This window comes from Calliphora vicina, chromosome 5 (genome assembly GCF_958450345.1).
Source record: "Calliphora vicina chromosome 5, idCalVici1.1, whole genome shotgun sequence".
Lineage (NCBI taxonomy): Eukaryota > Metazoa > Arthropoda > Insecta > Diptera > Calliphoridae > Calliphora > Calliphora vicina.
Genome location: NC_088784.1, coordinates 45,958,300 through 45,981,944, shown reverse-complemented (window position 1 = coordinate 45,981,944; position 23,645 = coordinate 45,958,300). Strand labels below are relative to the sequence as shown.

The following is a 23,645-nucleotide window of genomic DNA, read 5'->3' as shown; positions in this document are numbered from 1 at the left end:
GTTCAAATCTTATATCTAATATTATTATTTAATTAGTCCAGCCAGTGCCGGACGAAAAAATTTTGTGTTCATGGTTGTTTTGGTTAAATTGGCATTCTTCCTTCTAGATTAGGTCTGCTGTGTCCCTCCTTCTTAATCGAGTGTGGCCACGGTTATCTAATATGTTGCGGGCCAGCGGGTTTGGGTGAACTTCAAGTTTTTTTAAATATTTTTGTACGTTTTTCGAGATTTCAGTTTTTACAATGGGCACGTTTAGATCTTTGTGTATATTCGCGTTTTTGATATACCAGGGGGCAACTGTGATCATTCTTAGAAACTTGTTTTGGCGTCTTTGGATCTTTTCTACATTTGACGCTGAGGCCGTGCCCCATAACTGTATGCCATAACACCATATCGGTTTTATGATCATGTTATAAAGTAGAAGTTTACAATCTAAACTAAGCGTGGAGTTTCTGCCAATAAGCCAATTAATTTGAATTGATTTCAATTTCATTTGAGTCAACTTTGCATCTATATGACTTTTCCATGTAAGGCGACGATCGAGATGTATTCCGAGGTATTTCACTTCCGATTGTTGAATTATTGTTTGGTTATTGATATGAATAGGGGGGCATGATTCTCTACGCAATGTAAATGTAATGTGTGTACATTTTTGCTCGTTGACTTTAATTTTCCATTGTTTTAACCATTTTTCTAATTCAAATATGTGGTTTTGTAAGTGACGAGACGCTTCTTGAGGGTTTTCATGAATGCTTAGAATAGCAGTATCATCAGCAAATGTTGATGTATGAGTGCGATTGTTAGTTGGCATATCAGACGAATACATCAAATATAAAAAAGGTCCCAGGATACTGCCTTGGGGGACTCCAGCTTCAATGGGTTGTGCAGTACTTAAAAAGTTTCCCTCTTTAACCTTAAATGTTCGACCAGTTAAATAGCTTTCCAACAGCTTATGTGTGTTTGCCGGTAAATTTTGACTCAATTTGTATATTAATCCAGCATGCCATACCTTATCAAACGCTTGAGAGATGTCGATGAAGAGTGCAGAACAGTATTTCTTTTCTTCAAACGCTTTTCTCACCATATTTACAAGTCTATGGGTTTGTTCGATAGTACTGTGTTTTCTTCTAAATCCAAATTGATGATTCGGAATACAATTGTTTTCAGTTAACATCGGGTACAACTTGTTCATAAGTATCTTCTCAAATAGCTTTGATATATTAGACAATAGGCTGATGGGTCTGTATGATTCTACTTTTGTGTGATCTTTTCCCAGCTTGGGTATCATGGTAACCAGTGAAACCTTCCATTCTGGAGGATAATATTCAAGTCGTAATATAGCATTAAAAATAAAAAGAATTATTTTTATTGCTATCCGGGGTAGCTCCATAAGCATCTTGTTGCTGATCTTATCCATACCAGGCGCTTTCTTGGGATTTAAATCAGCAATAGCATTTTCGATCTCTCGAATCTCAAAACGTAGGGGTACGGCTGCTGCAAAATAGGGTGCAACAGGTGGCAACTCAATTGCTTCGTTTGCTGTGTTCGGTGTAAATACTTTTTTTAAATGATTGACAAACAGATTCCCTTTTTCAGTATCATTTCTTGCCCAACCACCACTTGAATTTCGCAAGGGGGACTTACATATAACGGGTCTTTTAAGATTTTTTGTTGCTCGCCATAATGAGTAATCCGATTGTGGGGTTGCGTCCAGGCTTTCTAAATATATATTCAATGATTCCATTTTTCGAAATTCCAAGAGCTTTTTAAGTCTTTTTATACAATCTTTAAGCTTCGATTTTAATTGGGGGGATCTGTGTAATTGCCACTCTCTTCGAAATCTTCTTTTTTCATTTAAGAGCCGTTCGACATCTGCAGAATTAATTCTATTATATCTGAATTTTCGGGGTGTTTGGGTAGCATGTTGAGCAGCCATTCTGAGATTTTTATCGAAATTGATAAGAGAGTGATCGATGTTTTCTGGTGTTCTTAGCGGTATGTTTTCCGAGCAATGTGTACTGAGGTATTTTTTATATTTGAGCCAATTTATTCTTGTGCCTGCCATCGCTAAATTACCAGTCGGGGATACAATTTCTAGGGGGCTCAATAAAGTAATAATAGTGGGTGAGTGATCTGAAGATAGTTCCAGCGAGGATTCAATTTGAATCATTTCTCTAGGGATATTTTTCATCACGCTAAAATCAATAACATCCGGTATTTTTCGTGGGTCAGTAGGCCAGTAAGTAGGTTGGCCGCTCGAAAGCACATGCAAACCCATTTTAGAAATTGAGTCGAACAAAACACGACCTTTAGGGGTAATCAGTCGTGATCCCCAGAATGTGTGCTTAGCATTATAATCGCCAGCAGCCAGGAAACGGGGGCCTAGTGATTTAAAAAATCTATTATATTGACTTTCTGTAATTGAGAATCTTGGGGGTGAGTATATCGATGAGATCACTAAGTTTCGATGAAAATCTTCAAGACAGATTGTAGTAGCTTGAAGATAATCTTCGCAAAAATCACACATTAAGTAGTGTTTTATTCGAGCTTTTATTAAAATTGCCGAGCCTCCGCATGCTCTACCTCTGGGATCTTTGGTGTCATATATTACATATCCATTTATTCGAAAGGAACTTCTGGACGTCAAATGAGTTTCAGAAACCAGCATTACATCAATTTGTTGGTTTCTTAAAAAATATTCGAGTTCGTTTTTGTGTTGGCGTATGCCGTTTGCATTCCAAAAACATATTCTTAGGCAGTTCATGGTCTGTTAAGCACAGCCTGCAATAACATTGATTGCATCTTAAGCATTTCTTGCATCATGTTACTCATTGAGTTTGTAAAGTTATTTACCGATTGCACAAGAGTTTCTATTGTAGATTCTAGTCGGGTAAAATTGAAAATTGGCGTTTGCTCTCTTACCTCTGGGTTCATATTTTCGTTTTGGGGTTGACGGACTTGCGGCTGAGTTTGGTTGTTTCTAAGTACATTTGCATATGTTACTTTGTTGTCATATGTCTGTTGCAACGGGGGGTAGTTCAAATTGATGTTATTTAATGGCTGAGCGGGGAAAATCTTTGGTTTCTGGCTTTGTGATTTTTTAACAATTGAGTAGACAGGACAACCCCTGTAGTTTGCTGTGTGGTTACCTCCGCAATTGCTGCATTTTTTTATTTTAGGATCATCTTTAGATTTGTAACATTGGGATGTGTTATGCAACTCCCCGCAAATGACACATACTGGTGGCAATTTGCAATATGCCTTGGTGTGTCCATATTCTTGGCAATTCATACATTGAACGGGGCCAAATCGTTTGTGTGGTTCTTCTACCGTAATTTTACGATGCAATAAGTACTTCAAGTTATATATGGGATGTGTTTCATTTTTTTTCAGGTTTATGTCACCGGGTTCAAGTTCAACACGGAAGAGTGGTTGGGGTATTTTTTCGCGATTTCTAATATTTATCACATTTTTTGTCTTATAGCCTTTATCTTCTAAGCTTTGCTTTATTTCGAGTGGTTCAACATTACAGTCAATACCCTTTATTACAACTTGTAGACCCTTGCTTCCTTTCAGCTGATAAGTGTAAAAACTTTTCTTTTGAGTTTCAAAATATGTTACAACCTTTCTATAATCGTTTTCGCTATTGACCTGTATTTTAGTTTCATGAATCGTGCCTTTCTTGATTGGGATTACGTAAAAAGAGTTCTCTCCTATTAATGAGATCAGGCTCTGAACCAGTGGATTCGAATTATTTTCTCTCAAGTAAATGGGGGGTGGTTTTGTAGAATGGATTTTATTTACTGGTTCATTAGTTTCACATTCCAGAATAGAAAAACGATTTTCATTGTTTAGTCTATGAGGTTCACTATCCTTATATAATTTGGCCAAGGGTGCCGCTTTCGAAGACTTGGGACTTCGTGCCCGTTTTAAAACTGTAATATACCGGTCCATTCCAACCTGTATTTGGGATTTATTTTCTTTATTTAATGGTTGACTAATCTTGGGTACAGCGCCGCTTAATGGGTTACTTTTATTTGTAGTTAGTGTGGTGGAATTCGTATCTGAAGCTGATATAGCTAGCATACTTTCAGGCATAGATAAAATATTTTTATTTTCTGATTGAGTTGAATTTTCTTTTGTTTGACAATCATTAGTTGTTGTCAATGCGGGGGAACAAGAACGAGCGCGGTTAACAGGTTTGGCTGTTAAAAACAAGTTGTCATCTATTCTTCTGTTTGTTTTGTTTATATTTTTTTCGTCTACATTAACTGTAACGTATGCATTTCTGCCGTTTACACTTAACCTTCGCTCACTGTTTTCGTTGAAGAGACTCATTTAAGAGTATTTGTAATTACTTTCGTTAACACTCTTGATCTTTATTTAATAGTCAATGCACAAAAAAGGTTCAAAAAAAGAAAAAAAAATATAAAGAATTTTTTTTTTACTTATTTGTCTTTTAGTTGTTGTTTTGATTTTTTTATTTAATAATATTATTAAAAAAAAAAAAAAAAAAAAAAAGCGTCCTTTCGCGTAAATAATAAACAGGTGATATTTATATTTATTTTCCGATAGATACATTAAAATAACGAGTTAACTCGGAGTAAAAATAAACACGTCCGAACTGAACTAGAACTGAACTAGAACTAGAAAATAAATAAAATAAATAAATGTTATGAATTTAATATATTGTTATGTTTTTGGAAAAGCGTACTGTTTTTTTCATTAAATGTACTGTTTTTTTTTATCTGGGTGTACTGTTTTTCCGAATTCAAAATCTGGCTACCCTAGTTTCGAGTCACATTTAGAGGTCATATGGCATAGCGTTGCTTTTTTTTGCCCGCAACTGTATATACTGTTATATGCAAAGTCCTATAATTCCTATAATTGATGCATTGAACACATTGAAGACAGCAGGCTACACGACTACACGAACACAAATTCTGCTGGTTGGAGTTGTAGTCGTGTGGCAGCTACTGAATTATTTTAAAGACGACAGCTTCAAAGTAAACAGCTGATTTATAATTCAGTGGTACCACTTCAATAAAAAATAACCGTACAAAATTCCAAAGTAATTATGATTTAAACAATTATTTTGAGTAAAAATATATATATGGTTGTAATTAATTATGTACCTGTTATTAATTTACATCAATATGGTTATCAAAAACTTCTCTTAATTAAGTAAAAAAAGAATATTTTTTTAAGCACTAATGTGATTTACATGTTTTATTATATTAGCAACACTATTTTTGTTTTTCGGCTGCAGCGGCAAAAACAGTCGTGTGGCCGTGTAGCTGTGCTGTCGTCAAAATAAACGTGTGTAATAGGGTATTCAATCGATTAACCGTTAATCGGTTAACCGATTAATTTTGGACGGTTAACTGTTCGAATAATTTGAAATTGACAATTTTCAAATAAATAAACCGATTAATTTGTGTCGATTAACCGAAATTCCTTTTTTTGCACTTAAAAGATTTTTTTCTTCAGATTTAATAAAGCTTTTCTTGGAAAAAACTCTCTCGCTGATTGTATATGTTGGAGAAATCAAAAGCATGATAAAGAATATTCCTTTTTGGATTGTTTTAGATTTTGATTAATTTAATATATTCGTTTAGTTATGATAAAAGACTCAATTCAAAAAAGTACATGTAAATACAAACAAAGTTTCAAAACATGTAAATTAAATATGTCAGTTGTTATACATACTCACTAATCATGTTTATTGGATGTTCAAAAAATATCTAATTTTAATTTGTATTTAAAATGAAACGGAAAAATAAATACCAAAAAAAATGTTTAAATTATATTCTTTTTATAAAAGATTATTTCAGAAGATCTCACTAAAACCCTAAAAAACTCACATATCGCTCATTTGCTGCAACAACGTAATAATTAAAAAAAAGTCGTTTCCAAAAAATATCTTTGAATATTTTATGACATTTTACTATTTCTTATATAAATTTTCAACAAATCATGCGATTTCAGAAATATAAATATTAGATGTTAATATCTTTCTAATCTGTATTTAACCCAAATTTTTACTTATGAAATATACGAGAAAACATGAATTTTAATTTTGATGTTTACAACAACAAAAAAACATTCTCACACAAAAAATAATTGACTTTTTTGAAAACTATATTATAGATCAGCGAATATTTTGTATTACTCAGTTCATAAAACACGGATATTGAGTTATGACGTTGCAGCAAATAGGCGATATGTTTACAAAAATTATCTCAAATACCTTATTTGCTGTTTTTTATGTTTATGTACACAAAATTCGTTGTTGTATTTTCAATTTAAAATGAAAATAGAAATTATTCGGTTAATCGAATAATTTTAAATTAACCGATTATTAACCGAATAAATCTAAACCTCGATTAATTATTTGCTCGATTAACCGATTAAACAAGAAACCCGATTAATTGAATACACACTGTGTATTCTAATTTTGACAGATTGTACTTGGTAGACTGCTGCCTTCAATATGTGCAATGCATGAGACCCTAATTGGTCACGACTTCCATATTATCTGTAGAAACATGTTGTTTGGGAATTCTGGGATACAGATACGTTAATTGGGGATGAAGTTTGAACTGACTGGCAGCACTGTTTGCACAGAAAGATCGTGTTTTTGTGGCTTTCTGCTTCAAGTTCTCGTACTCTTACTAACGCTCGGTAAACAATTAGTTGGTGTAAACAATTAAACAAAACAAAAAAAAATAATTTTAAATACATTATAGAAGTAATCTTCTGGAATAATTATTATGGAACAATGTTGGTTAGTTTTTATAGTGCGAAAGTGAACCGAGTTGAAGCAACAATGTATAGCCACAATATCATATCCGAATTGTAATAAACAAATTTTAATATGTTTATTTTTTAATTTTCCCGTAAAATATAAAGACATTTTTTTCGCAGTTAAATATAGTTTGTTTTTTAATTAGATGCATTTATACAAATCTATATAAATGTATGTATGTATTTACAAAAGTTGAAATATTTGTTTTTTTTTTGCTGGCCATATACTACTATAGACTCTTTTTGTCAGTTTCCATAACGATGACATTGAAGCTGAAGTAACAAAAGAAACCAAATTATATGTAATTTTTAATAAAATGCACTATAACGTATACTTGTTAGTGAAATTTCAACTTTAAACATCGTCCATCTTGAAGGCCAATGAGCACTTTAAACCAAATTTAAGTTTTCCATAAGAAGTGTGAAAAAAAACTTACTAAAATTCAGGTATGTACAATTTACACGCAACTTTCTGTTTGATGGAATATTATTTTTAAGCTTACATCTCAATCTTATTCATGTTAATCCATTTATGACTTTTTTATCTATAACATTTTATTAGATACAATTCAAGATCAACGTAAAAACAGCCTCTCATATATCGGTAAAAAAGTTGTCTGTTCTCACTGAGTTTAGGAGATATGTATACACTTCGTGTCACAACTATAAACGTACCATGGTGTAGCTCAAATTTTAATTTAAGAAAATTAATTTCCGATAACATTATTATTTGTATGTAGACCAAAAATACATTAAATTAAAATAATATATGGAGGACCTATATTCAAAACCCTCTATCTTTGATTTTTCATGAAAATGACTTTTTCGATGGTAAAATATTCAGTAAACCAGCCCTCATCTATGGTGTGAATTTCATAACAAACATATTTTTGTTTAATGTTTTATTAGCATTTATGTTATTTCCAAAGTATATTTATATAAATATACTTTGGTTATTTCTTATACAATTAATTTTTCCGAATGCAAAACCTTCTCTCTATCTTTTCAAATAATTAATTGTCAACAATTTTTTTGGAATAATTTCTTCATGCTATTCTTTTTTCTTGCATGCTGAACATGAATGCTGAACATGAATTTTACATTTTCAATCATTTATCAAAATAGTGAATGCCGATTCTGAATTGAATTACCACGAAAATATAGTGTCTATGGCATAAAACTAAATGGTTAAAGATGGAATTAACTTAAAAAAGTTTTTACTTTTAAAATGTCATCTATTATTTCACAATAATTTACATCAAACTCCAAAAAACTTAAAAAAGCCAAAAAAAAAAACTAATTTTTCGTTTAAAAATGTTATTTTTATCTCATGTTTTATTATTAGCAGTTATCTTAAATAAATCTCGGTAAAAACTGACAGATTAAATTAGAAAATTGACTTTCAAAAAAACATGATTTTTGAAAAAATTCTTTAGAGGATCATTGGTAAAAATGGCCATTTTTGGAATGGTACACGTAACACACTATATAGGTTTGATAGTCCAAGGGGTCCCTAATGATACACTAGTAGTGAGATAGCTGAACTAATTTTGGGATTTGAGAAAATTAACTTTAAAAAAATATGATTTTTGAAAAAATTCTTTAGAGGATCATGTTAAAAAATGTGGATTGTGTCTCTACTAGTTAAATACGAATTTATCTTCACACACATTCTAAGATCTTGGTATAAATACTTGTTTAAAGCCATAATCTTTAGAACATCTATCTGGCGACTTGCCTTTTAAAATCGGCAATATTTTGATCGTGCTGTAAAGTAGCAGGTACATACTGAGTAAATGTATCCCTTATAGACAGTAAATATTTATAATGTCTAATCACTTGGCTTACTCCATTTGACACGTATTTGCTATTTGTAATGCAGAGAGAAGTCAATTGGTTACTTTAAAGACAATTGTAATTTAAGTGTATCTTAGTAATCTATAGTGTAGTCACTTTAAACGTTAATGGTGTAGTGCATTTATCTCTAATTAATCCAAAAGGCTTAGGACTTGCACGTGTTAAAATAACTATTCACGAAGCTTGTTATATAACTAGTTGTCATCCTAAATGATATCTAAAATCAGGACAGTCTCCTAGAAATGCTGGGAATTGACTGTCAGGAGCGGTAACTGTGTATCAGAAGTTACAAAATCTTTCGATAACGAAATCTCTTATAAATCGAAATTGAAATGAAAACAAATATGAATATATTCGATACATTTAATGAATTTTTGATTCATAAACAAACTCTATACTTTTTAGAAGCTAAATGTTTTAAAATGATAATTGCTGATGGAGAAATGAAGAAGACTTAGGCCCTAATTTTGTAAATCACGTCACAAAGTGATATTTATATGGAAAGCAAAAACAAAATTTGAAAAATTTGTTTTTGTTTTATATATGTACATATTCTTAACAGTACAAACGCACCAAAATTCAAGCGTTGGTTTGCCTTTCATAATTTGAAAATTTTGTATATAAACAAAAACAATTTTTTAAAATTTTTGAAATTTTGTTTTTGCTTTCCATATAAACATCACTTTGGTGGCGTGATTTACAAAATTAGGGCCTTAATGTAAGTTTCTTGATGTTGAAAGATGTTAGTCGATAACATTTAATGCTATTTCTATAACAAATTCGACAAAAAACATTTTTTCCAGACTATGGGTGAATTCCAAAATGTATGTATGTATGCAATGCAGTCATATCTTTATCAAGACAAAGCATGCAAACACGTAGTTAAAATTTAAAAAAACTTATAATGCCTGTTGTTACTTTTTCATACATTTTGCGATATGAAAAAGTTTTGAAGTTTACACGGTTGCGTTAAGAATCGCTGGACTTTTTAAGGTTGCATTGCATACATACATTTTGGAATTCACCCCATATGTTGCGCATTGACGAAAAAAAATATTACAAATTTGGATAATATACACACATATTTGAAGTTAAATATAACAAAATATGCATTATCAATAAAATATGCAAAAATATGTCCTAACAATTCGATGCCATTTTACTGCAAAATGTGTGATTCGGATAGATAACACTGTGCAACAACCAAAATCGGAATGGGATGAAACCAAAAGCAAATGAAAGCTTACGTTTTCCATAACAAAACCCTCAAGGCTTTTTTAGTTCAGCTCTAGATTTTTTTTACACGCATTTGAAGTTAGTAATTTTGTAACGCTGCACATAGGGGCAAAGATATATTAAAAGGGGCGATAAATTAACCACTGGGTTTTGATGTAAGTTATTGGTATTAATGAAAAGGAAATTTTCTCTAGATTTCAAATATGGAAAAATATTATAACCCACCGAACAAAATAAAGTGAAAAATACTGAAATAAAATAAATGGAATATTAAATAACTAAATTTTTATAATTATTTTATCAGTCATTTAAAATACATTAACAGCCCAATTATGAATAACATATTCCGCGGGAGTTTGTTCCCCGGGAGTTTGTTCCCCGTGAGTTTTTTCCCATTGAATTTGAATAGGAAAAATGAGAAAAGGGAAAAAACTCCCGGGGAATTATTATTCATAAATGGGCTGTAAATTACATTATATGTAGTGTTTATAAAAAACACTTCGGTTAACCGAAAATTGTAATTTTTTAGAAAACCGGTTTTTCGGTTAACCGACTTCGAAAAAACCGGTTAAACCGGTTAACCGACATATATGTGAATAAAACATAAAATGTCCTATAAAGTATACACAGCATTAAAATTTCTAGTTTTTAGTAGTCAGGAATGGAATATTAAATAACTAATATAATAATATTAATAATAAATAACTCTCAGTCAAATGGAATTGAGTATAAATATGTTAACAAATATATAATACTTGTTTTAATTATTGGTTTATTCATTAAATTTCAACCAAAAAATGTAAATCAATTTTTTTAATTAAATATTTGATAATTTTAAAATTATTAATTTAAATTCAATGTACATACATATGTATATAAAAGAATAATAAAAATAAAATTGCAGTAAAAATATAATTTTATCAAAAAATAGCTTAAAACTTTGGGTGTTTAAAACAATTTGTAATAAAAATTTGTTTGCCTGCATCAACAAGGAGGGTTAAATCATAGAGAGTAATTTTTGTATTTGAGTTTTTTTCTAGTTTCCGCTCTATGTTTCTCTATGGACAGTGTTGCCACAACCTCAAAATTTTTGTAACCAAGTTTGTTTAAAAATATAATCAAAATGCTAAAAAAGTATCCAAAAAAATTTATTGGAAACGTCATGTTTTTATACTTCAAGATTTCACCATTTACAATATTATGAAAATTAGTTCTTAATCACAAAATATTCAGAATTTAATTGAAAAATTTGACCTTTGACCTTCACGATTTAAGCGTTAACGTTTTCAGATTTTTAGAAAACTTTCAGACTATATTTAAAATTACCTGGTCTATTATATTCTGAACAGATTTTACTTAAAATTAATAACAGTAAGGAAATTGGGCTCATTCGCCAAAATATGGGCAAAAAATTAGTTTTTCTCGAAAATCGCAAAATTTATATCGCAGGTACGAAAAAACTATAGGAGGTATTGACATACTTTTTTCACACTTTTATTCCCTATTATGTTGTTAATAAATCCCCATGTGATGATCAAAAAATTCTAAAATTTGTTTAACAAAATTTTGAAAAAATTTAAAATGTAGTTTTGAAACTGCCGTTAAAAAATTTATTTTTTTTGGTCATACCTGCGAATAGGTTAACGATTTCCTACTAAGACAAAATGTCATATACAAGTGAATATGGATATATTTTCAGCAAAAATTAGCTTTTATTTTAATATTTCGCAAAATATGTTAATTTTGCTCGTACATTTCTTGTTCTAGTGGTCTGAGACACGTTAATGGCCTGGCGATTTTTTAATAACATTAACATTTTTTAACCAATTTTTGTCTTTTATATCTTATTATAACGACAATTACGTACACATTTAGATTCTTTTAAATTAAATTGTAAAAGTCATTATTTAATGGCAAATTTGTTACAAAAACTGAAAAATTTCTGTTTTTCCCCTTGTAAATGCACCTCAAAACTTCAGCGTTGTTGCGCCACCAGTTAACGTTATCCTATCATCCTAATATTTTACACAACATGTTTCTACAATACATAGAACAATTCAAAATTCGTAATTTTATTTTTTTGGAGCACTCTAATATACATAAACATAAATATTAGTAAATATGTACAATAGAGTGGGTAAATTTTTTTCTCGACAAAGCGGTTATCAAAATCGTAATCTACGATGAATTCTAAGAAGTTTTGCCGAAGAAACCATGGGTCTAAAATCAAAACCGAGCTTCCCATTTTTAACGCGAAAATTTGCCTTTCGTATTTTATATTTTTGTTTAAATATAATAACATTTTATCGAGCCTTTTAAGAAACTTGACTATGTTTCGGCTTTTCCGAAAGGAAAGAGACGCAAAAAAAGGAATATTTGCAAATGGAGAATATTACCAATAAACTTCACCCGAGGATGGTTAAAAAATCTCATATCGTGGTTGTGCGAGAACCTAAAACCGAGCTTTTGGGTCACAGTGGGGAAAATAAAAAAAAAGTGCAAACAAATTTGTAACTTCTAAACCGATAATCCGATTTTAATAAAATTTCCAACGACTATAGAGGAGGTGTTGCTCAAGTTTTAAATTTGGACTTTCAACACTAAGGCGGAGACTCAATACCCCAAATTGGGGTGTCTCGGGTATAGTTCAAACTAAAAATTATGCCAAATTTTTATTGAAAATCCAAATTTAAAACATAAGCTTAGCAACACCTCCTCTATAGTCGTGGGAAATTTTTATTAAAATCAGATTATCGGTTTAGAACTTACAAGTTTATTTGCACCTTTTTTTATTTTTCATTTCCCCCACTGTGACCGGGTATAGTTTATTGATAATCTCCTCCATTTGAAATCAATTCAAATTAATTGGCTTATTGGCAGAAACTCTACGCTTAGTTTAGATTGTAAACTTCTACTTTAAAACATGATCATAAAACCGATATGGTGTTATGGCATACAGCTATGGGGCACGGCCTCAGCGTCAAATGTAGAAAAGAACCAAAGACGCCAAAACAAGTTTCTAAGAATAATCAGAGCTATAAAAACGCGAATATACACAAATATCTAAACGTGCCCATTGTAAGAACTGAGATCAAGAAAAATGTAGAAAAATATTTAAAAAAAAAACTTAAAATTCACCCAAACCCACTGGCCCGCAATATATTAGATAACCGCGGCCATACTCGATTAAGATAGAGGGACACAGCAGGCCTAATCCAAAGACTAGAAGGAAAACTGCCAATTTAATCAAAACAACCATGAATGCATGTTTTTTCTCGAACGTCCAAATACAATGTGACACAAAATCGAACTTTTCGAATCGGAATGGGTTGAAACCAAAAACAAATGAAAACTTACGTTTTCCATAAAAAAGCCCTTAAGACTTCTTTTTAGTTCAACGCTAGATTTTTTTTACACGCATGTGAAGTTAGTGATTTTGGAACGCTGGCTAACAAGAAAAAATCATTAAAAATTTGATAAAACAATGCCTATTTATTTTTATTATCCTGGAAAGTTGTGGTATCTTACAATCTTTGGGGTCGGGGTATCCATTTTTGATATTTATTACTACCTAAAACTCACGTTAGAGGGCGTAGAAAAAAAAGAGGGAAATAAATCAGTAACTTCTAAACGGTTTGTCCGATTTGAATTAAGACCTCACGGGCCCACCAAGGTCGCGGGCAGGGGTCCCAAAGTAGGACACTTTAGGTATGTTAAATATTTAATACAATACTATTTACAAAATACATATATATAATCTCCTCGTCACACAGTGTGGTAGATCGAAATCTAACTGGACAAAATTAATAAATCACGTTGGGTTCACTTCTCACTTATGAATCATATAAAAAATGAGTTCAAATATATAAACGATTATAAAAACCAACTTTTTTTTCGCAATGTATTTAGGGAGTTTTTATCCATTCTTCAAAAATTTTCTTTCGTGAAAAAGTGGAAGTCATACTGGAAAAGTGAAAAAATTATATGGCGGTCGCAAGATGTTTTTGATTTACCTTGAAGTGAACACTTGAAAGATTAACTCAAATATAGTTTTACACCGGAACTATCTGGAATAAACAGCTTTAACTCTACTTGAAAAAAGGAAATATTTTATTTTTTCTTTGTGTAGGTCATACTGGAAAAGTGAAAAAAAATGTATGGCGATCGCAAAAATGCGCATGATGTTTTTGATTTACCTTAAAGCGAACACTTGACAGATTAACCCAAATATAGTTTTACAGCGGAACTATGCGGAATAAACAGCTTTAACTCTACTTGAAAAAAGGAAATATTTTATTTTTTCCAATTTCTGATCTTCTCACAAAAAATAGTTTTTTTTAATAGTTACAATGGAAATAAATAAATTGTTGCATACGTCCTTGAAATAGAGCTTAATAATAATATAAAAAAAAATGATGACAATAAAATCACCGTAGCCGTTTTAATCATAAACCAAAGTCACACAAAAAATACACTTCTCTTTGAAATCTTAATGTACCTGTTGACAACAACCGACTTTAAAGCTTAGTTTTTCCTAATCGGAGCTAAAAACCAAAAAACAAAACATGAATTACAGTTCCCTATTGTATTGAGAAGCTCATTAAATGATCAGAAGGAATGTTGCCAGACATTTAATTTTTAATTTTGTCCAGCTAGATTTGTTGTTGTTGTTGTTGTTGTAACAGTTCGACTGTGTCCGATTGTTCTTCCCTGCAATTATAAGAGTGAATATTTTAATTATTTGTGTTCTATTTCTGTAAAAACTGGTGAGTTAAATAGATGATATTTACAAGCTAGATTTGTGATTTACCACAGTGTGCGTCGAGCACTAAAAAAAACCTTGTCTTAGATATCAATTAACTCTTATGGATTAGGAGATATTCGCATTTTAAAATTAAATTTTCAACATTTTTACCTACTCTACTCCAGTTTTTTGATAACAGCGGGTCCAAATATTTCCTGATTTTCACTATTTTATTTGACTAAAAACAAATGTATGTGTCAAATAAAAAAAGAATTGGTTAAAAATCATTACTGACTCCAAGTTATATGCATTTGAAATTGAAAAATAAAAATAAAAAAAGGTAATTTTTCCCCAGTTTTTTTGGGAATAAAATACTTCTTATCTTTTTAATTTATCGTGTTGTACGCTGAAAGTGGGCAATCTACATACATATAGGTATACTAATTATAAAAAATAATAATGCATCCACAAGAAAGGTGAAGGGTATATAAGATTCGGCATAGCCGAATATAACACTCTTACTTGTTTATGTAAAATTCAAATTTAGGGCAAACATTCTCAAATCGCATAGTCGATATTAAAATATGTATAGTAATCCATTTTAGATGGCCCAATATTTATTTATTTTATTTATTTATTCGTTTATTTATACTTAAGGAACTTAATTCTAAGACTAAATTATAGTTAAAGAGCACTAGCTGCTATGGCCATCAGCTCTAATATTGTACATTAGAGTGGGTCAATTTGTATGGAGCCAAAAAAATGGAACAAGCGGTTATCAAAATCGTAATCTACGATGAATTCTAAGAATGTTTGCCGAAGAAACCATGGGTATAAAATCAAAACCGAGCTTCCCATTATTAACGCGAAAATTTTCCTTTCGTATTTTATATTTTTGTTTAAATATACTAACTTTTTATTAAGCCTTTTAAGTTTGGGATTGTTCGAAAGGAAAGAATGGCAAAAAAGATTAATCTTTGCAAATGGAGGAGATTATCAATAAACAATACCCGGTCACAGTGGGGGAAATGAAAAATAAAAAAAGGTGCAAATAAACTTGTAAGTTCTAAACCGATAATCCGATTTTAATAAAAATTTCCCACGACTATAGAGGAGGTGTTGCTAAGCTTATGTTTTAAATTTTTATTGAAAATCCTTGTTCACTTCAAGGTAAATCAAAAACATCTTGCGACCGCCATATAATTTTTTCACTTTTCCAGTATGACTTCCACTTTTTCACGAAAGAAAATTTTTGAAGAATGGATAAAAACTCCCTAAATACATTGCGAAAAAAAAAATTGGTTTTTATAATCGTTTATATATTTGAACTCATTTTTTATATGATTCATAAGTGAGAAGTGAACCCAACGTGATTTATTAATTTTGTCCAGTTAGATTTCGATCTACCACACTGTGTGACGAGGAGATTATATATATGTATTTTGTAAATAGTATTGTATTAAATATTTAACATACCTAAAGTGTCCTACTTTGGGACCCCTGCCCGCGACCTTGGTGGGCCCGTGAGGTCTTAATTCAAATCGGACAAACCGTTTAGAAGTTACTGATTTATTTCCCTCTTTTTTTTCTACGCCCTCTAACGTGAGTTTTAGGTAGTAATAAATATCAAAAATGGATACCCCGACCCCAAAGATTGTAAGATACCACAACTTTCCAGGATAATAAAAATAAATAGGCATTGTTTTATCAAATTTTTAATGATTTTTTCTTGTTAGCCAGCGTTCCAAAATCACTAACTTCACATGCGTGTAAAAAAAATCTAGCGTTGAACTAAAAAGAAGTCTTAAGGGCTTTTTTATGGAAAACGTAAGTTTTCATTTGTTTTTGGTTTCAACCCATTCCGATTCGAAAAGTTCGATTTTGTGTCACATTGTATTTGGACGTTCGAGAAAAAACATGCATTCATGGTTGTTTTGATTAAATTGGCAGTTTTCCTTCTAGTCTTTGGATTAGGCCTGCTGTGTCCCTCTATCTTAATCGAGTATGGCCGCGTTTATCTAATATATTGCGGGCCAGTGGGTTTGGGTGAATTTTAAGTTTTTTTTTTAAATATTTTTCTACATTTTTCTTGATCTCAGTTCTTACAATGGGCACGTTTAGATATTTGTGTATATTCGCGTTTTTATAGCTCTGATTATTCTTAGAAACTTGTTTTGGCGTCTTTGGTTCTTTTCTACATTTGACGCTGAGGCCGTGCCCCATAGCTGTATGCCATAACACCATATCGGTTTTATGATCATGTTTTAAAGTAGAAGTTTACAATCTAAACTAAGCGTAGAGTTTCTGCCAATAAGCCAATTAATTTGAATTGATTTCAATTTCATTTGAGTCAAATTTGCATGTAATGCGACTTTTCCATGTAAGGCGATGATCGAGATGAATTCCGAGGTATTTCACTTCCGATTGTTGAATTATTGTTTGGTTATTGATATGAATAGGGGGACATGATTCTCTACGCAATGTAAATGTTATATGTGTACATTTTTGCTCGTTGACTTTAATTTTCCATTGTTTTAACCATTTTTCTAATTCAAATATGTGATTTTGTAAGTAACGAGACGCTTCTTGAGGGTTTCATGAATGCTTAGAATAGCAGTATCATCAGCAAATGATGTATGAGTGCGATTGTTAGTTGGCATATCAAACGATTATATCAAATATAACCCCCAAGGCAGTATCCAGGACATTACCATTTTTCAACATTCAAGTACCAAAAAACTTCTTGGTCAAATAATTAAACAAATTATATTGTTTGATATCAGACTTCTATAGAATGTTCTCCGAATCCAATTTCAACCAAAATTTAAGATAATATATTCATCTTTTCTTACAAACACACAGGTTTTAAAATTATAATTTGATCGTGGTTTTTTACTATAACATTCGAAGAATATATTGAATATGTGGAATAAATAATTCAATATTATATGATCAAATGCTTGATAAAATCATACTCAGATATAAATCAAAAAAATTATGACCTTAGAAATGATCTATGGAATGATAAATTTATATAAATTTGGGTTTCAAGCTAAAAGGTCAATGTCGTGGCACAGGATGCGATAATAGATTGCCAAGAGTCACAAAAAGGGTAAAAGGAAATCAAAAATATTTAAGAATTTATTTTGGGGAATGAAAAAATATATGTGGCATACAAGTTCGATACAAAATTTTAAAAATTTTACAATCTTTATGGGTAGGAGGTGGTCGGTCTCTTTTTTTGCAATAAATATGAAAAGAAAACGCAGCAATATTTTACTTTTAATAATAACGTGTTAAGAACGTTACAAACCATAATAATTGTTACTAAATTAAATTTTGTTCTGGTTAATTTTTGTTTATTTTAATCGCTTTCTATCTTGGTGCTATTTTTTGACTGATGAATTTCTTAGGTACATATTTATATATTATATAGTTTTTCTTTAAAATTTGAATATAATTTTCAAAATTATTTTTAAGGTTTGAAAGTTCATTGAATGAAGTATAAATTTATACAAAAATAACAAAAAGTAATTTAACAGTTTTTACGTAATATTATTATATAACAATATGAATGTCGTGGTGCTATTATTTTGACCGCAGCTGTACAAAATGGTTTTAATCGGGGTAGTCATAGAATCCTATCATTTTCATTTCATTTATTGTAATATTGTATTATTGTAATATTGGCCACATTTGGCCAATAATATTAATATTAATACTAATACACTCATATTAATACTAATAGTAAATAATTACAAATTATTTATGATTACAAAACATACTTAAATTAAAAACTATGGCCCCCAGCAAAAAAGAGATATAAAAGGTATATAAATATAAGCTATTTAGCTATTTGTTAGCGAAAAACTGTATAATTCAATTCAAAAGAAATAATTATATTATTTATGAAAATACTTAAAAACTAAACATTTTCACAAATATGCAAAAAAAGTTTTTTTCTAAAAACATTACTTGAATCGGCAAAATTTCTTAAATTTCTTGGCAGTCTATTCCAAAGACGAGATACTCTTACTAGGAATGAACGTTCAAAAATAGGAGTAGAAATACGAGGAAGTATAATTTGTGCATTCCTAGTAGACCTTGAAAAGCAAATGTTATCTCGTAGGCTACGTGGTATCGAAGTGAAAATAAGTCTGTACAAGAACATCAATAGCCTAAAATTCACCAATTTACGGAATGTACATCCCAAGAACCTTACAACATGTGGCGTTATATATAAATATGCTATATTATTATGTATTGTCTTCACTGTTACAAGCTAGCAAACCAATACATAATATTCGGAGTTGTTATAGAATCCAATCATTGTCGGAATGGGTTTTGAAAACGACTCGTGAAATCGAAAGTTATCGGTTTTATATTCGATGTAGAATTAAATTCTTTATCGATTTAACAAAAAATTACATTGGATTTCATAAATCAAATGTACCTTTTTCGTCATTTTCAATACCGATTCCGACAATGATTGGATTCTATAACAACTCCGAATATTATGTATTGGTTTGCTAGCTTGTAACTGTGAAGACAATATATAATATATAGCATATATATGAACAGTTTTGAAAACGATTGTAAATACACAATTTTCATTTACTCGCAAAAAATGTGAATTAACATAACAATTTGGTATACGCTTTAATCACATGTGTGCAATTTAACTCAGATATGCCGACTGCTTGAGCTTGATCATTTTAAAAGTACTTTTATATTATTTTGGAAGCAAATGAGAAATAAAAAACATTGCAAATATAGTTTTTTAAAAATTTATTGAAAAAAGTGTTTTTTAAGGGACATTGGGGTCAGAACAACAAAACTAAAACGCAATAATGAAACATTCATGCGTATAACAATAAAGCTACTCTTCATAAATATAAATTCCAAAAAAAAAAACGAGATATGACCATAATGACTGAATATGGGCAATTTGAAAATATCACAAATTAAAAATTCAATAACTCAAAAATAGTAGCAAAAAATAATACGATCACACAATCTCCCATGAGGTATTGGTGTGTACTAAGTATGTGAACAAAAACAAGTAAGAGAGCTATATTCGGCTGTGCCAAATCTTATATGTATACCCTTCACCTAATTATACTTTAAAATAAAAATTTTAAATATTTTTAGGTAAACAAAATTTAAATTTTTTTCCAGTTGTTTTTTCGAAATTGTTTTTTAAATTTTTTTTTTTAATTTAAAAAAAAATTTTTAGTTTTTAATTTTTTATACCCATCACCATGACTGGCAAGGGTATATATAAGTTAGTCATTCCGTTAAAGCATAGCTCCAAAACGGAAACTAAAGGGTTTGCTTGTTTTGTAGATTGTTCGGGAGTTAATCTGATCAGAATATTTCTGTTGAAAATTTAATGATGGACTTTAACTTTAACGTTATTTTATGTTTTTCTTTAACAATAAAATATTAAAACACCGCAATTTGAAGATATTTCGATCAAATTTGGTACATATTAATTTTTCGGCCCAAGTACCAAGCCTATTGAAACTGGCTGAAATCGGTTCATTATTTCACCTAGCCCCCATGCAAATGTCCTTGCGAAATTGGACTTTATCGGTCATAAATGTTTAATTTATAAATGTATCTCCACAAATTGCGCTCCAAATAAGTTTTATATATACAAAATTCATGTCACCAAATTTTGTTACGATCGGTCCATAATTAGTCATAGCTCCTTTATAGACCCGCTTCCGAAAATCTCTTTAACGTGCATAAATCGCTTAAAAATTTTGGTATACTTACAAAATTGAACATAGTAAACTTTCATATAGACATAAATCACACTACCTAATTTCATGATGATCGGTCCATAATTGATCATAGCCCCCATATATAATTTATTGAAATTTAAAAAAAAATGCTTTTGCTCTTTTATTTAGTGTATATGTTCGGGCTTGACCGACCATACTTTCTTACAAATATCAAAAATGGATTCCCCGACCCCAAAAAAAGTAAGATACCACAACAAAAAAAATCAAGCGCTGAACTAAAAAAAGCCTTGAGTGTTTTGTTATGGAAAACGTAAGCTTTCATTAGCTTTTGGTTTCATCCCAATCCGATTTTGGTAGTTGCACAGTGTAATCAGTGGTCATAATATTTAATAGGGCGAGTTTTGATAAGAATTTTTGGGAGGATGAATCCGGATTCTAGGAAAACGGAAAAATTTAGGAGTATGGAATATGATGCAATTTATAGATAGGCTATAAGAATCAGGGTTCATAATATTTAACAGAGTGAGTTTTGACAAGAATTTTGCAACTTTTCCGAAATTCCAAATTTGGATTTGTTGGGAGGATGAAAGAAGATAATTTTTTGGCAATTGCCACATTTGTAATATGTTTGCCTCTCAGTGGAAAGTGGACTGGCTACCGTAACCACTAAAATATTTTTTCAGCTCGACTTCGTTATCTCTAAAAGACTATTTAAGAAATATGTAACAGCATTTACCCATATCGCTAAAAAAATCCGTTACCTCTAAAAAACGTTACCGTTATTATATAAATAATTGTAAGATTATGAAAATAAATTCTTTTCTACAATAGAGTTTATTGAAATTTACAAAAATTAAAATCAATAATAAAATATTTTTGGCAAGTTCTTTTTAATTTGTCGTTATCTTTTCTACAATAGAGTTTATTGAAATTTACAGAAATTAAAATCAATAATAAAATATTTTTGGCAAGTTCTTTTTAATTTGTCGTTATTATTATTAAAATAACGTTACCGAAATAATCAAAATTTCACGTACGATACGATTCCACGTATAACAGTTTATCCCGACGGAAAACGAGTTTTAATATAGGTTGGCGTTTAATATCATAAGAAACGTTTGCTCACAGAATTTAGCTTGTTTTAAGAATTTAACTTAAAATTATGTAGTTCTCTTTTTGACAACATTTTAGATTGTTTTGTTTACAAGATGTTAATTTTCTCAAGTAATGCTGTCGATATTCAATTATTTTACAACATTGAGCTGATACTATTTAAGGTTATATTATTTAGCACAACAATATAAATGAATGTAATATTTATACCCTACACCACCATGGGGAGGAAATTGTTCGATTAATCGAACAATTTCTTACGAATAATTATTCGAAGAATTTAAAAATGGCCATTTTCGAATAACGAATAATTCGAACAGTTTTTTGTAGAATTTTTCATAATTCTAAATTTAAATAAGTTATTATGACTTACAAAAATTGTATTTTTTTTGATATTCTACAAATAACTAAAGATAAAGGGAGTCTTTCGATCACTGTAGATGAGTGGTCAGATAGCTCCTTCTATAAATATATAAATACATATTACAGCAAAATGTTTAATTTAGGACTTGAATCAATGAAAATAAAAGGTACGGAATAAAATATTTGTTATTTAGTAAAAAAGCTGAATGATTTTAGAATTGATTTCGAAACAGAAATTTTAGGGTCTAAACATGACAGGGCGGCCATGGTGTGGATATGCTGGCGGAATATTAGCAGAATCGCAATTAATGATCAAAATATTACCTTAGATTGAAGTGGTGTTGATTACATAATGATTACCCTGAAATTTACGAATACCTTGATCTTAAAATATATATAAGTGAAGTTATTAACCGTGTATTTAATAAATCTAATGATAAACACAACATATTGCACACTTACGAGTTGTTGCAAGAAAAACATGGAGTTCGTCTTATACATGATGTTAAATATCGTTGGACATCTTTGCCTAATATGGTAATAAACTTTTTGCGTATTTATAAATGCGACAATCATGCACTGTCTGACTTCAAATTTGCCACGTTCACTGATTCGGCAAAGTTGATAGAGCTTGAGAGTATAATACAATTTGTTATAAATAATTTAGAAAAAGTGAAAAATTCATTTACTAAAGAATTAGTTACTCACTTTAAAACCCGAGTTAATATACATATATTGTACTTGTATTCAGGAACATGTCCAACTAGCTCAAATTTTTTAAAGCATAGCTCTAAAATGAAAAGTAAAGGGTTTGATAGTCAATTATTTTGTAGATTGTTCGGTAGGGAATCTGATCAGAATATTTCTGATGAAAACTTAATGATGGACTTTGTTTTCGAATGTTTTTTAACATTATCAATACTTGAATTGTTAACTTAAATGTGATTTTTTGTTTTTCTTTAACTATAAAATATTAAAAAACCAACATCAATTACTTTATTCATTACTTTTTTTTAACAAAATTAAATTATTCAAATAATACCCTAGTATCTACACAAATTTTGCTCTAAATAAGTTTTATATATACGGAAGTCACATCAAGTAATTTTATGAAGATCGGTTCATAATTAGCGATGTCCGACCTGTGCAACGACGTATATAAGAACATAGTAAGTTGCACAGGTCTTTGAAATATCTATCATTAGATATCCATATTGTCTATAATAATGATTTAGTAATCCAGATATGGATCAAAAATCGAGGTTGTCCTGGTTTTTTCCTTATATCTCAGCCATTTGTGGACCGATTTTCTCGATTTTAAATAGCAACAGAGCCGGAAGAATTTCGGAGATATTGATGTATCATTCGTGTAAGGTATTTGGGGGCTTCAGAAAGTTGATTTCAACACACAGACGGACATCGCTATATCGACTCCGCTATCTATAACGATTCAGAATATATATATGGGGCATTTCATGTCAAGTGAACCAACTTTTGAAATCGATGTCTTCCGATCGGGATGAAATTTGCACCAAGGTTAGCTCTATTGGATAGTAACTCAGACACAATTTTTCAACAACATCGGTCGAGAACTCTCTGAGTTATAGGGGGTAAAATTTTGACAATTTGGTCAAACAGGGGTTTTTTCTTATCCATGTAACTTATTACCTATTGTTCTTAGCAAAATGTGTCCCAAATAGTATAGATAGCTATTTCTTCGATCTTTCGAAAAAAATATTTAAAAAAAAAAATAAAAAATTTTTAATATTTTTTTT

General features: G+C 30.3%; 1 protein-coding gene across 3 annotated transcripts in view; it reads left to right on the top strand.

Annotated features, from left to right (window-relative positions):
• Positions 1-6,683: 6,683 nt before the first annotated feature.
• Positions 6,684-23,645, top strand: part of bdg (bedraggled) — a 99,891-nt gene continuing 82,929 nt past the window's right edge. For 2 of the 3 annotated variants that reach the window (XM_065511002.1, XM_065511000.1), the window contains exon 1: positions 6,685-7,254. The gene's annotated coding sequence lies outside the window, so the exon portion shown is untranslated. Of the gene's footprint in view, positions 7,255-23,645 lie in introns of all 3 variants that reach the window. The other variant, XM_065511004.1, reaches the window with a different exon arrangement.